This window comes from Moschus berezovskii, chromosome 20 (assembly GCF_049115385.1).
Source record: "Moschus berezovskii isolate FMDL1 chromosome 20, NW_MosBer_1.0, whole genome shotgun sequence".
Lineage (NCBI taxonomy): Eukaryota > Metazoa > Chordata > Mammalia > Artiodactyla > Moschidae > Moschus > Moschus berezovskii.
Genome location: NC_142479.1, coordinates 40577547 through 40591711, shown reverse-complemented (window position 1 = coordinate 40591711; position 14165 = coordinate 40577547). Strand labels below are relative to the sequence as shown.

At 46.8% G+C, this 14165-nt stretch overlaps 1 protein-coding gene across 2 annotated transcripts in view; it reads right to left on the bottom strand.

The window, feature by feature from the left end:
* Positions 1-14165, bottom strand: part of NTN1 (netrin 1) — a 203448-nt gene that overhangs the window by 154424 nt on the left and 34859 nt on the right. The window lies entirely within an intron of this gene.

Sequence of the window (14165 nt, the reverse complement as noted above, 5' to 3'; positions counted from 1 at the left end):
TTCTCCAGGTGAGACTGCTAGAGTGGGTTGCCATTTCGCTCTCCAGGGGATCTTCCCGACCCAGGGACTGAACCCGGGTCTCCCACACTGCTGACAGACTCTACTGACTGGGTCACCAGGGAAGAACTAGGATACTCTGTATAACATCCAATTAATGATGGAAAAAATACAGAAATCACACTGGAAAGCCCTGGGCAAAGAGAACAAATGGATTTCTCTCAGTCCCACAAGCACTGGGCTATGAGAATTGCTCCTTCAGTCTCGGCTAAAAGAGAATCTTTACTAAACACGCACGCTAACTTCCTTCACAGCAAGGTACAGAACCTTTGGATTATGGACTAAATCCCGCCTTGGAGCTCAGACCATAGAGAAACACCATTTTCTGCTTATTACAGCAAAAATATCACAAAGCTTTAAAGGTCACTAATGATATCTATAAAAGGCTACAGGATGCATGGAGATTAGAGTCTTTCCTTTAAAAAAAAAAAAGCATCGATAGTCTCATCTCTGAAACAGGATTTCTCTGTGGAAATAGAAAAGTACAAGTTCAAAAAGATGTGCTTTCAGATTTTAGACAGGCACGGAATAAATGCTGGAAGTGTTTGTAACAACCCCGAATCTTTTTTCTAACATAAAGGCAACACTATTAGATTTTACTATGAGTTGACATTGTCACACCTACGGATACACTGAGTGTCAGATATCCTCATCACATGATCCATAAAATGTAATGCCTGCACATAATTTCATGTGCTATTTTCCTGAGCTTTTTCATGAAAAGCAGGGTGACTTCTTGGGTAGCAGCAATCTACCTTTCATACTTCTTAAGGAATCAAGGTGCCTGATTGCCTTGAATAACATTGCCAGGCTGTCAGAATATTTCAGGGCAATGAATTAGCATTTCAAAACCTTTTGAAACCAAGGGTAGGAGGGCTTTTCCCCAACTACAGGCTGGCTGCAAGAAGCCAGTGTTAGGCGCACACCTGGAGAAGCTGTATTTCTGTCGGAGGATATTGGATGAGGGTCTTAAAAATGTGCCCAAAAGCTCAAGAAACATTCTGGCTCAATAATCACTGAAATTTCCAGGAATGATCTGAGTTCAAATGACTCAACACTTTAGGCACAGAAACAACATTTTCTAGATTGTATCTCCAGTCCCAGAAGGAGCATTAAAATTGTTCGTGAGGCTACAGCCATTAATGTGGAGTTGGGGAGACTTCATATCAAGAAAGTCATCAAAATATAACAGTGGACTAAGATTTTTTTGTTAGCAGGCTGGACATCTGGGACTAAAGATATACTGAGATTTTCCTCAATCTGAACCTACCTCGTTCTCCCTGGATTATCTGTAGGCAGGAACAACACCTCAGACACCTTCATATTCTACCCAGTGGGGCCTGGGCTTGCCACAAACTAGGCAGGCAATACAATGAAAGATGATACAGAGGCCTTACCAGGTGCAAAGTGTATTGCTAACTGCTTTACATACATGACCTAAGTACATGACCTAAGTACATGACCTAAGTTAATGCTCACAATAGCCATGTGAGGTAGGCACTATTGTTACTCTAATTTTTCAGATGGGTAAACTGAGAAGCAGAGAAATTAAGAAATCTGCTCAAACCAATACAACTAGAAAGTGGAAGAGTCAGGATTAGAACTCAGGCAGTGTGGGCTCCTAAGCGACTACACCGTCAGCATCTCTCATGATCACTTCCCCTGAACTCCTTAAAAAGAAACACTTTGGGGTTGGGGTGGGGTTCCTGAAACCTAGGGTTACAAAAGCAAAATCAGGTCAAACACGGTAAAATGGAAAACCAGTAAATTAGCTTACAACCGAAAACATCTAGCCTCCTTAGCATCTATTGCCATTTTTTATCCTTTTCTTTAAGCTACCTATTTTTTTTTTTTGAGTGTCTACCAGTGGTCAAAGCTATGACAAACCTAGACAGCATATTCAAAAGAAGAAACATCACTTTGCAGCAGCCCATGTCATGGTTGTTCAGTCGCTAAGTCATATCTGACTCTTTGCAACGCACACCAGCCTTCCTTGTCCTTCACTATCTCCCAGAGTTTGCTGAAGCTCATGTTCACTGAGTCAGTGATGCCATCTAACCATCTCATCCTCTGCCACCTCCTTCTCCTCCTACTCTCAATCTTTCCCAGCATCAGGCTCTTTTCCAGTGAGTCGGCTCTTCGCATCAGGTGGCCAAAGTATTGGAGCTTCAGCGTCAGCATCAGTCTTTCCAGTGAATAATCAGGGTTGATTTACTTTAGGATTGACAGGTTTGGTCTTGCTGTCCAAGGGACTCTCAGGAGTCTTCTTCAGCACCACAGTTCGAAAGCATCAGTTCTTTGGTGCTCAGTCTTCTTTATGGTCCAACTATCACATCTATACATGACTCCTGGAAAAACCATAGCTTTGACTAGGCGGACCTTTGTTGACAAAGTAATGTCTCTGCTTTGTTGGCAAAACGATGTTTCTGCTTTTTAATATGCTGTCCAGGTTTTTCATAGCTTTGACTGATGGTAGGAACTCAAAAAAAAAAAAAAAAGTAGCTTAAAGAAAAGAATAAAAAACGGCAATAGATGCTAAGGAGGCTAGACATTACTTTGCCACAAATGACATTCGTGCAAATGATCTGAGCTATTAAGAAAAAGATAAGTTATGTCTGAAGCACTCTGTTCAAGAAGAAAGATGAGTATAAAATGCATTTCAGAAACACTGTTCTTCAAAATGATGAAAATGAAATTAGAAGTGTTGCACTTAAAGCGGCTGTTCATAGTTTTCTGGAAAATTTTTCTACGTGGATCTTCTCAAACCTGATCTTGGAAGGTTGGTCCTGAGCCTGCCCACCCACCTGATGGCTTCATGGAGATGTTTTGTAAACTGCGATCAGCAGATGAACTATAGAAGCAAGGACAGAACAGCAAGCCAAATATTATGGAATGGAAAATACCCATGAAATCAACGAAGGCAGGGAGATGAAGGAAGATGTGCTTGAGCAGAGTGAAAACAGGTCCTACACAGAGAGGCAAGCAGGTCACATCACTGCCCTTGGAAAGCAGATCCTACCCTAGCCAGCAAAGCAAAAAGCAAGCAAGACAGTGACAACCCTGGGAAATCACTAGGAAACAGACTCGAAGGTCAACAGGGATCTGTGTGCAATCAACACGTCAAATTGAGGATCAAGTGATAAAATTATTTCAGTCAACATAGCCCAGGGCCTGTTATTTACACAGTATATTCAGTGGGTTGAAAAACAAACTGCTGTCCAATTTGGTCCCAGGTCTCTCTTTACAAACTGCATCCCCCAGGGCCCTGTGGGTCCTCTGGTCCTTTGGGAGGGGGAATGGCTGGGAGAGGGAGCAGGGGAGATGAGAATGGTACACTCCAGCCCCCTCCCTTCACCAACACCTCCTTCAACCAAAGCAGGTCAACCCTTCCAAGTTTTCCACAGTTTCCACATAAAATTTTGTACGAAGAAAGAATCCTGGGGAATTCCCTGGCCGTCCAGTGGTTAGGACTCTGTGCTTTCACTGCCGAGGGCCCAAGTTCAAACCCTGATCGGAGAACTAAGATCCCTCAAGCCATGTGGTGCGGCCAAAAACAGGTGGGAAAGGTGGAACCTATCACATCTCAGAGGGTCTTTGCCTGACCAGCCCAGTGGCTGTGGCCACAGTAGCACCCTGTGTGGTTCAAGTTCTCTGCACTTTCTGTCTCGTCAGCTTCTCCATCCTTGGTACTGGTGGTGGTGTAGTCATCAAGTTGTATCAGACTCTTTGCGACTCCATAACTGTAGCCCACCAGGCTCCTCTGTCCATGGAATTTTCCAGGCAAGAATACTGGAGTCAGTTGCCAGTTCCTTCTCCTGACCCAGGGATAGAACCCAGGCGTCCTGGATTCCAAGTCGATTCCCGACTGAGACACCTGCGAAGTCCATCACTGCTACTAGACTGGCCCCCAATCCTCGCAGTTCTTCTTCAAAAAACTGACATCTCCTCCATCCCTTTGGTCGCTGACCCAGGTCAGTCTGCCCCGTCCCCTCGATCCCAACCTTCCTGCTGCCAGCTCTCCCAGCCGCCCGTCCACCATCTATCCTCCTCACCTGCCTGAAGCAAGCTTTCCTGACATCACCACTGATCCAAAGGGTCAAAGCACCCTCACTGACCTCAGAGAGGGTCCAGGGCACTCGGACCAGGCTGATTCCTCACAACCAAGAAGACCATTCAGAGTACTCCCACATCTCAGAGAGCTAAGCATTTTCTTTCTCTCCAGTGCCCCACACCAAAACTGATGAAAGGCCAGCGAAGAATGTGTCTAAGTTGCACCCCGAGGCTCCGTGAGGTGCCCCGAGCCCCTCCCCACTGGCCAGTGTGGGTGCCCCGTAGGTCATAGGGTGTTTGACAGAACCAGGAACTGAGATGTGAAAAGGCTACAGCCTGCATCTGCAGGTGGGACCACCCTGACCTTCACTTTCAGCAAAAGGGTTCCCTCCATCACTGCCGGACAACTGCTCCTACCAAGTTGGGCCTGCAGGCTCTGGCCCCGGAGGCTGCTTTTCACAGGCTTGTTGTAGCTATTGTTCAGTCGCCAAGTCGTGTCCGACTCTTCGTGACCCCATGGACTGCAGCATGCCAGGTTTCCCTGTCCTTCACTACTTCCCGGAGTTTGTTCAAACTCATGTCCTTTGAGTCAATGATGCCATCCAACCACCTCATCCTCTGTCACCCCCTTCTCCTGCCCTCAATCTTTCCAAGCATCAGTGTCTTTTCCAGTGAGTCGGCTCTTCGCATCAGGTAGTCAAAGTATTGAAGCTTCAGCTTCAGCACCAGTCCTTCCAATGAGTATTCAGGGTTGATTTCCTCTAAGACTGACTAGTTTGATCTCCTTGCTGTCCAAGAGACTCTCAAGAGTCTTCTCCAGCACCACAGTTCGAAAGCACCGATTCTTCAGCGCTCTGCCTTCTTATGGTCCAGCTCTCACATCCATACATGACTACTGGAAAAACCACAGCCTCTCAGAGGGTGTAAATCCTATTTCTGGACTCTGAGCAGAGTGGAGGAAAGCTGAGTTAAGTGCCCTCCTGTTTCAGACTTCATGACCATGTTCACAAGAGTGGGCTCATGGCCTCATTCATCCTCTGGACTGTGCCTTGAGCCACAAGAATGCCTTTCCTTGGCCCCAAGCTGGCCCCAGAATCACATGGCACCCCACATCCCCCTGCAAGGCTGAGCAGCTCCCAGTTCAGAGCCATCAGGTCATCCGGCCCAGGTCCCTTCCCTGCTTCTCCTTTGCCCTCATCCTCGCCCAGCAGCCAGACAGGTCACCAGCCTACCTGAAACCCCGAGAGTCTCCCACGGTCCTCAGAATAAAATCCAAGCTTCCAACCATAAAGCCCATATGATGGAGGCCCTCTGGCCTGCCTTTCTACCCACCAGCCTTTGCTTTGTTCCTCAAGCATGGCAAGCTCCCTCCCTCTTAAACTCTTTTTATTTATTTTTGGTTGCCTTGGGTCTTCGTTGCTGTGCAGGGTTTCTCTAGTTACGGCGAGTGGGGGCTACTCTCTAGCTGCAGAGAATGGGCTTCTCATTGCAGTGGCCTCTCTCGTTGCAGAGCACGGGCTCTAGGGCGTACAGGCTAGGTAGTTGTGGCGCTTGGACTTAGCTGCCCTTCGATCTTCCCAGAGCAGCGGTTGAACTTGTGTCCCCTGCACTGGCAGGTGGATTTTTAACCACTGGACCACCAAGGAAGCCTGCATCTTTTTCTCTTGACCTGAAATGCTCCTACATCCAATCTCTGCAAAACTGCCTCCTCTCACTCAGGTCTCAGCTCAAATGCACCGGCTCAGGAGGCCTCCCCTGGCTCCTGCTCTAATACTGCCCTCCCTGCCATGTGCTTAGTAGCTCAGTCATGTCTGACTCTTTGTGACCCCACGGACTGTAGCCCACCAGGCTCCTCTGCCCATGGGAATTGTCCAGGCAAGAATACTGGATCCCCCATCATTTACTCCTTTACTAGCTGCCTCCCCTACAGAACATCCGCTCCACAAGAGCAGAAACCCTGCTTGTCCACTGTGGTGTCTGCAGCCTTCAGAACTCTCTGAACACCATCTGAACTCAGTGACCAAGGCTGAATCAGTGAACGAGTGGATGAGTGAGTGAGAGAATGAGAAAATGAATAAGTGAATGCACGGCCCGAATGAACGTGTGCCAAGAATGAGCGCAAACAGGTGGCGGGGGGTGTGAATGCAGGGAGGCCGACATCCAGCCAGGGGTCCTCAGCTCCATCCCCTGCTCTTTGCCCACGGTGGGGGAGGGGCCCCGACACCCAGCAAACTTGGGCCCAGCCTTGGCTGATCTGCCTGGGTACTCACTTAGCCCAGCCGAGATGCTGCCAAGAAGACATGTGCACTTGATTCTTCTTTCTCATACCACAGATCAAACTTGCACACAGTCCATTTAAACCCCCATTGTTTGGCCCTCCCCTAAGGAAACTTCAAACCTAAAAATTTCTTTCTCCCCTCATTTTGCCCCTTTGTGGAGAACGAAATGCTCCATTTAGCATTCCTAAAGAGCCATTAGCATCCCAAAGCTCTTGTGTGCGGCCCGGCTGGAGGTGGTTCCCGGCGGAGCGGCTGTGAGCTGCTGCCTGGGGCCCAGCCTGCCACTCCAGGCAGCCTCCCGAATCCCCAGCTTCTTGGCAGAATCTCCCTCCTCCCTCGCCAAATTCTGCTGGTCCTCTCATTTCAGATATTCAGCGCATACCTCCCTTCTCCTTTTCTGACTCTAGTTCGGAAGCATTTTTCCCTCTCCTCCTTTCTTTTGATAAATGCTGCACAGGGGAACTTTTTAACTCCAATAAAAGAACCACCCTCCCGCCCCAACAAGGCAAGATGAATATCCTCATTATAAAACAAACAGGGGAGGGGGTTAATCCTCCCCTCGACACCCCCATTTCCTGTGCCCTCCATCCTTATTCAAAGAGAAAGCCGAAGCCGTGTCCCCACGAGGCAGGTGGGGCAGACCTGGGCGTGAGGCACACACAGCAATGTCTCCAGACTCCAGAGAGGGCTGAAGAAGTGATTCCTCCCCAAGTTCGCAAGTCAGCTTGCCAGGGACGTTGGTTGGTGTGGTACATTGTTCTAGATAATCACCTGCTGTTGAAATTAGCCTGGGAATCAGACAAAAATCCTTCTGGAAAGGGTAACCCAGTCGGCCAGGTTCTCAGGGAAAGAAACTCAAGGTCGGCCCTTTAGCTTCCATTAGAGAGGATTCTCCTTTCTCATAGCAGCCTTGCATTTTCTATATCCGGTCTAAAACTTGAGGATGCCCACCCCCAACAGGGATCCCTGCCAAAGCAACAGGATGACCACTGGTCCCTGGAGACGGCGCGGCAGCCTTGAAGACCATCATGGCCTGTGTGTCCTGGACCTTGATGACCTTCGCCTTCATCAGCCCCTGGGGAGGGGAGGCAAGACATTTCTTTTTCATCTGGGAAGTGAAGTGCTAGCCCCGTGAACCATTAGTACAACTAGTATTTCATTTAGGTGAAACTATTTCCTTAATTTTTGCTGAATGAGGTCAGCATAGGCTGCCCAAGGGGCAAGAGATTGGAGATGATTCTTTTTAAAAAAATACTTTTCATTGATGTATTTATCCACTGTATGTATATGTCTGTGTGTGTATATATGCATGTGTGTGTATGTATATATATGTGTATATGTATATATATGTGTGTGTGTGTATATACATACACACAGTGGATAAATACATCAGTGAAAAGTATTTTTTAAATACATATGTATTTTATATACATATATATACACACACACATATACATACAGCCAAATTTAAAATATAAAAATATATATTAAATATATATACTTTTTAATTGGGGTGCACCAGCTCTGAGCTGTGGCTCAGAGAATCTTGTCTCTGGTGGCATGCAAACTCTTAGTTGCAGCATATGGAATCTAGTTCCGTGACCGGGGATCAAACCCAGGCCCCCTGCACTGCGAGTGTGGAATCTTAGCCACTGGACCCCCTGGGAAGTCCCTTCAATGTATACTTAATAAGCACCTATTATGTGCCAGCATCCTGCTGGACCCTGAGGACACAAAGATAATGGCCATAGGACTGTCCTTGGGGGGATCAAGTCTGCTTCTAGGGGCTAATTAGGAAATTGTGTAATTCTGAAGTGCTGGGGTGTTAACACCCATGGAGGACCTACACTGGAAAGGGCGTTGCTCCAGGGCTGCATGTGCTGGAGAAGGAGGGGATGCAGTGAATTTCATAATGACTAATGCATAATGCAATGGCAAGCCACTCCAGTACTCTTGCCCAGAAAATCCCATGGATGGAGGAGCCTGGTAGGCTGCAGTCCGTGGGGTCGCTAAGGGTCGGACACGACTGAGCAACTTCACTTTCACTTTTCACTTTCACACATTGGAGAAGGAACTGGCAACCCACTCCAGTGTTCTTGCCTGGAGAATCCCAGGGACGGGGGAGCCTGGTGGGCTTCCGTCTATGGGGTCACACAGAGTCGGACACGACTGAAGTGACTTAGCAGTAGCAATGCATAATGAAGTATCCATCCATCGGGGGTTTTACAAACAGCTCTTCCAAACTCCACTGAAGTATACAGCATGAAATTCTCCAGGCCAAAATACTGCAGTGGGTAGCCTTTCCCTTCTCCAGGGGATCTTTCCAACCCAGGAATCGAACCTAGGTCTTCCACATTGCAGGCAGATTCTTTACCAGCTGAGCCATAAGGGAAGCCCAAGAATACTGGAGTGGGTAGCTTATTCCTTCTCCAGGGTATCTTCCCAACCCAGGTATCGAACCAGGGTCTCCTGCATTGCAGGTGGATTCTTTACCAACTGAGCTACCAGGGAAGCCCCACACCAGCAACAGGAAGGATAAATCCCTTTCAACATCCCCCAGACAGTGGAAGAAATGGGGTGGTCTGGGAGAGGGTCTAAGATATGTTTTGTCTGTGAAACAGCCAGATAATAACTATTTGCAGCTTGGCGGGTTGCAAAGTCTCTGATGCAACTACTCAAACCCTGCTGTTGTACCGAAAGCAATCACACACAACCTCTAAACAACAGACATGGCTGTGATCCAATCAGTATTTACAAAACAGGCAACAGGCAGAACTTGGCCCACAAGCTGTAGTTTGCAAAGACATTATCTAGTTCAGCACCAAGAAAGAACCCACTCCAGGCCTAGTTCTTCATTAATTTAATAAATCAATGATCCACCTAATAACAACAAACTCACTCGAGTTACAAATTTCCTGAAACCAATGCTATTCCCAAAGCACCAGAGCTAAGACTGGCTAAGAAGAGGTGGAGGAGTAGGAAGTACACCCTGCTCAGGGGAGCACTTCAGTGATAGATGAGGCAGGATCTTGTTCTGATATGTGAGTGGTATTATACCATATATTAAGGAGTTCTGTTCCTGAGTGCACACATATATTTATGATTTTAACTGCAGCATTATATTTTAGGGTGTGAACAGACCAGTTTATTTAGCCATTTCCTTACTGATAAGACATGGAGGCTGTGTTCTCTGCCTCTCTTATCTCTCTCCTGTGTGTATGTAGAAATAGACATGGCGTAATGGTAAGGAATCTGCCTGCCAATGTAGGAGACACGGGAGGCTCAGGTTCAATCCCTGGGTCCGGAAGATCCCCTGGAGGAGGAAATGGCTACCCACTCCAGCATTCTTGCCTGGAAAATTCCATCGATAGAGGCTGACAGGCTACAGTCCTTGGGGTCGCAAAGAGTCAGACACAACAGAGTGTGCACGTACCCATGCTATCCCCCCATACAATAGATATTTTGAGATAAAATTATAGAGATAGATATTAAGACAGATAGACAAATAGATGTATAGATATACACAGTAGATATTTGTTGTTGTTCAGTTGCTAAGTTGTGTCTCTTTGTGATGAAGACAGTAGAGGCAGTAGATAGACAGATGGATATAGATCTGGATAAATCTGGGACAAACACTTGTTGATACCTTTCTGTGTGCCCTGTGTATTTCTCCAGGGTGGGCATGAAGGGGCAGAATTGCTGGGTCACAGGGAAAACACACCTTTGTGCACATTTAAATGCACTCACTCCTTCCAACGTTCTCTAATGGTGCCTTTAACTGTGCTCACCTTCTTGTGTCCCTCTGGCCTCGTGGGGGAGGCAAGTGACAGACCACAGAGGGGTCCATACAAAAACAGGGACTGAAGGACTTCCCCGGCGGTCCAGTGGTTAAGACTCCACGCTTCCACTGCAGGGGGCACGGGTCTGATCCCAGGTCGGGCAACGCCACGTAGTGTGGCCAAAAACCAGGGGGGCGTACTGAAAAACTACCTAAAGTACTTGACCCAGTGGGAAGTCAACACAAACTGCTCTGTTTTATTATTTAAAATCATCCAAAAGAAAACCAGGCCAGCATAGCCACCCATGTGCTACAAAGCAGGGAGAGTTGGACACGGTGGCAGGTGGAAGGGCAACACCTTCGGGCCCGTGGCCGAGTCTCAGCTGTCAGCAGAATAAACGCCAGCAGGGAACCGGCGCTGACTTTACTCTAATTAATTTGGACCCGGGGTCAAGGATGGGAGCAGGCCCGGGAGGGGAGCTTTCCCGAAGGTTCTTGGCATTCTCGGAGTGGGGGCAGAGCTACAGGGATGGTCTGGCCTGTCTGTGAGCTCCGAGGACTTGGATTTCTGAATTCAAATGCCAAGCCAGGCCTGGCACTGGCCAGGTTGAGCCCTCCTTTGTGTCTGAAAACCCTTTTTGTTTGAAGTTGGTATAACTTTAAGCGGCCTGCCAAGGAGAGCCTGTGAGAAAGCTCCCCAGGCCAGACTCCTTTCCCATCTCAACCTCGTCAAACCCCCGCCTTCTCCCGTGATGCAACTTTTCTCGGCTGCCCAGCCCGGTGCTTAGACGGCTCCCCGCCAGGCCAAACACCCCAGCCCAAAGGAACCATCCGCTGATCCTCTCGCTCCAAGGCCCGAGAGGGACCTGAGGCTGATTGAGTGGAAGAATAACTCTGAATCGCGGGGGAGGGCTGGCATTTCCTGAGCAGCTGATACAAGCAGGGGGCTGTACTTAGCATCTTGCTTACATCCTTTCACTGAACTTTCCAACAATTCCAGGGCACGGAGGTGGATGAATCCCATTTCTCAGATGACAGGTTGAGGCTGAGAGGCTCAGGATCTAGATAGAGAGGGGTTTCAGTTCAGGCCTGTCTGATTCCCAAAGCCAGAAATCTTCCTGCTACACCACTGGCTTTCAAATTGGGAATCGTGACACTCTAGTATGGTGGTTTCTTGTTAATTTCATCATTCAGACAGTAAAGATCTGTCTACAACGCAGGAGAAGGGAATGGCTACCCATTCTAGTATTCTTGTCTGAAAAATCCCATGAACAGAGGAGCCTGGTGGGCTACAATTTAAAACAATTTCAGACTTAACAAAAAAGTTGCAAAACAGTGCAAAAAAGTCCTGTGTCCCCTTCACCCAGCTTGCCCAAATGTTAATGTCGTCTACCCATCCCATAATGATCAAAACCAGGAAACTGAAATCTTATCTAAAAACATTATTCAAACTTTACCAACTGTCCCACTAATGCCCCTTTCTTATCCGGGACGGATCTGATCCAGCAGCTGATATTGCACGTAAGCCTCTTGTTTTCTTTTTCTCCTCCAGGCTGGGACAGTCCCCCAGTCTCTCTTTGTCCTTAATAACTCTGATACTTTTTCTTTGGGCGGGGGGGGTTGCTGCATCAAGTCTTAGTTGGTTCGTGGCATGTGACATCTTAGTTTCTAGACCTTACCCCCAAGAGACGTGACTTCATTAAGCCAGGAAAAAGGTCAGAAACACACATTTTAATAAACATTTCCTTCCCCACGCAATTTTTAAGTTAAAATATCATTCCCATACCATAGAGTTTATCCTTTATAAGTGTACAATTCCATGATTTTTAGTACATTCACAAGGTTATATATCATCACTAATTCTAGAACGTTTTCATCACCCCAACAAGAACCCCATACTCATTTAACAGTCTCTCCCCACTCACCCCTCCCTTCAATCTCTGCTGCTGCTGCTGCTAAGTCACTTCAGTCGTGTCCGACTCTGTGTGACCCCATAGACGGAAGCCCACCAGGCTCCCTCGTCCCTGGGATTCTCCAGGCAAGAACACTGGAGTGGGTTGCCATTTCCTTCTCCAATGTGTGAAAGTGAAATCTGCTTCCTAGATGGATCTGCTTATCCTGGACATTTCATGTAAGTAGAATCATACAGTATGTGGCCTTCTATGACTGGTTTTCAATTATTATGAAGTTTTTTTTAAATTTATTTATGAAGTTTTTAAGGTCTACCCATGTATAAGCATTTACAGTACTCTATTCCTTTATATGGGCTTCCCTGGTGGCTCAAAGGTTAAAGCGTCTGCCTCCAATGCGGGAGACCCGGGTTCGATCCCTGGGTCGGGAAGATCCCCTGGAGAAGGAAATGGTAACCCACTCCAGTATTCTTGCCTGGAGAATCCCATGGACGGAGAAGCCTGGTAGGCTACAGTCCACGGGGTCGCAAAGAGTCAGACACGACTGAGCGACTGAACGGAACGGAACGGATTCCTTTATATGGCTGAATAATATTCTATTTTTAGGATGAGATGGTTGGATAGCATCACCGATTCAATCGACATGAGTTTGAGCAAGCTCAGGGAAATGGTGAAGAACAGGGAAGCCTGGTATGCTGCAGTCCACAAGGTTACAATGAGTCGGACATGACTGAGCGACTGAACAACAATATTCTGTGGATATACCAAACATTATCCATTAATCTGTTGAGGGATATTTGGGTTGTTTTCACTTTCTGGCTATTATGAATAATGCCATTATGAACATTTGTGTTCACTGTTTTGTGTGGATATGTATTTTCATTTTTATTGTCTATATACCTAAGAGTAGAATCGCTGGGTCATATGGTAACTCTACAGGCTTCCCAGGTGGCTCAGTAGTAAAGAATCCACCTGCAATGCAGGAAACCAGGGTTCAATCCCTGGATTGGGATGATCCCCTGGAGAAGGGAATGACTATCCATTCCAGTATTCTTGCCTGGAGGATTCCATGGACAGAGGAGCTTTGCAGGCTACAGTCAATGGGGTTGAAAGGAGTCAGACACGACTGAGCAACTAACTATACTATGCATGGTAACTCTATGTTTAGCATTTTCAGGAACTATTTTCTAAAGCAGTTATATCACTTTACGTTCCCACGAGCAGGGTACTTCCCAAGAGCAGGGTACTTCCCACGAGCAGGGTACCCATGAAAGTTCCAATTTCTCCACATTATTTTCAACACCTGTTATTATTTTATTGATTGTAACCAATCCACCTGCAATGCAGGAGACCCCGGTTCTATTCCTGGATAGTGAAGATCCATTAGAGAAGGGATAGGTTATCCATGCCAGTATTCTTAAGCTTCCCTTGTGGCTCAGCTGGTAAAGAATCCACCTGCAACATGGGAGACCTGGGTTCGATCCCTGGGTTGGGAAGATCCCCTGGAGAAGGGAAAGGCTACCCACTCCAGTACTCTGGCCTGGAGAATTCCCTGGGCTGTATAGTCCATGGGGTCACAAAGAGTCGGACACGACTGAGTGACTTTCACTTTCACTAGTGATCCTAGTAGATGTGAACTGGCATGATTTATATTTCTCCAATGGCTAATGATGTTGACATCTTTTCACGTGCTTATTGGCCATATGTATATCTTCTTTGGAGAAATATCTATTCAGATTCATGGCCTGTTTTAAAATTTATTTTGTCTTTTTGTTGTTGAGTTGTAAGATTTCTTTATATATTCTGAAACCTTTTCAGGTAGTTGATTTGTAAATATTTTCTCCTATTCTGCGGGCTGTCCTCCAAACCACAAGTTTTCAGTTTGATGAAATCCGCTGTATCTGTTTGTTTCTTTGGTTCCACAGAAGACTGTGAAGTAGGTCATCTATTTACAATCTTATGAGACACCCCAAGGGGTTGATCAAGATGCTAGAGGTCATATAGAGTTACCATATGACCCAGTAATTCCACTCCTAGCAATTCCACTTTTTAAATTTATTCGCATGAAGTTGTTCACAGTGTTACCTTATT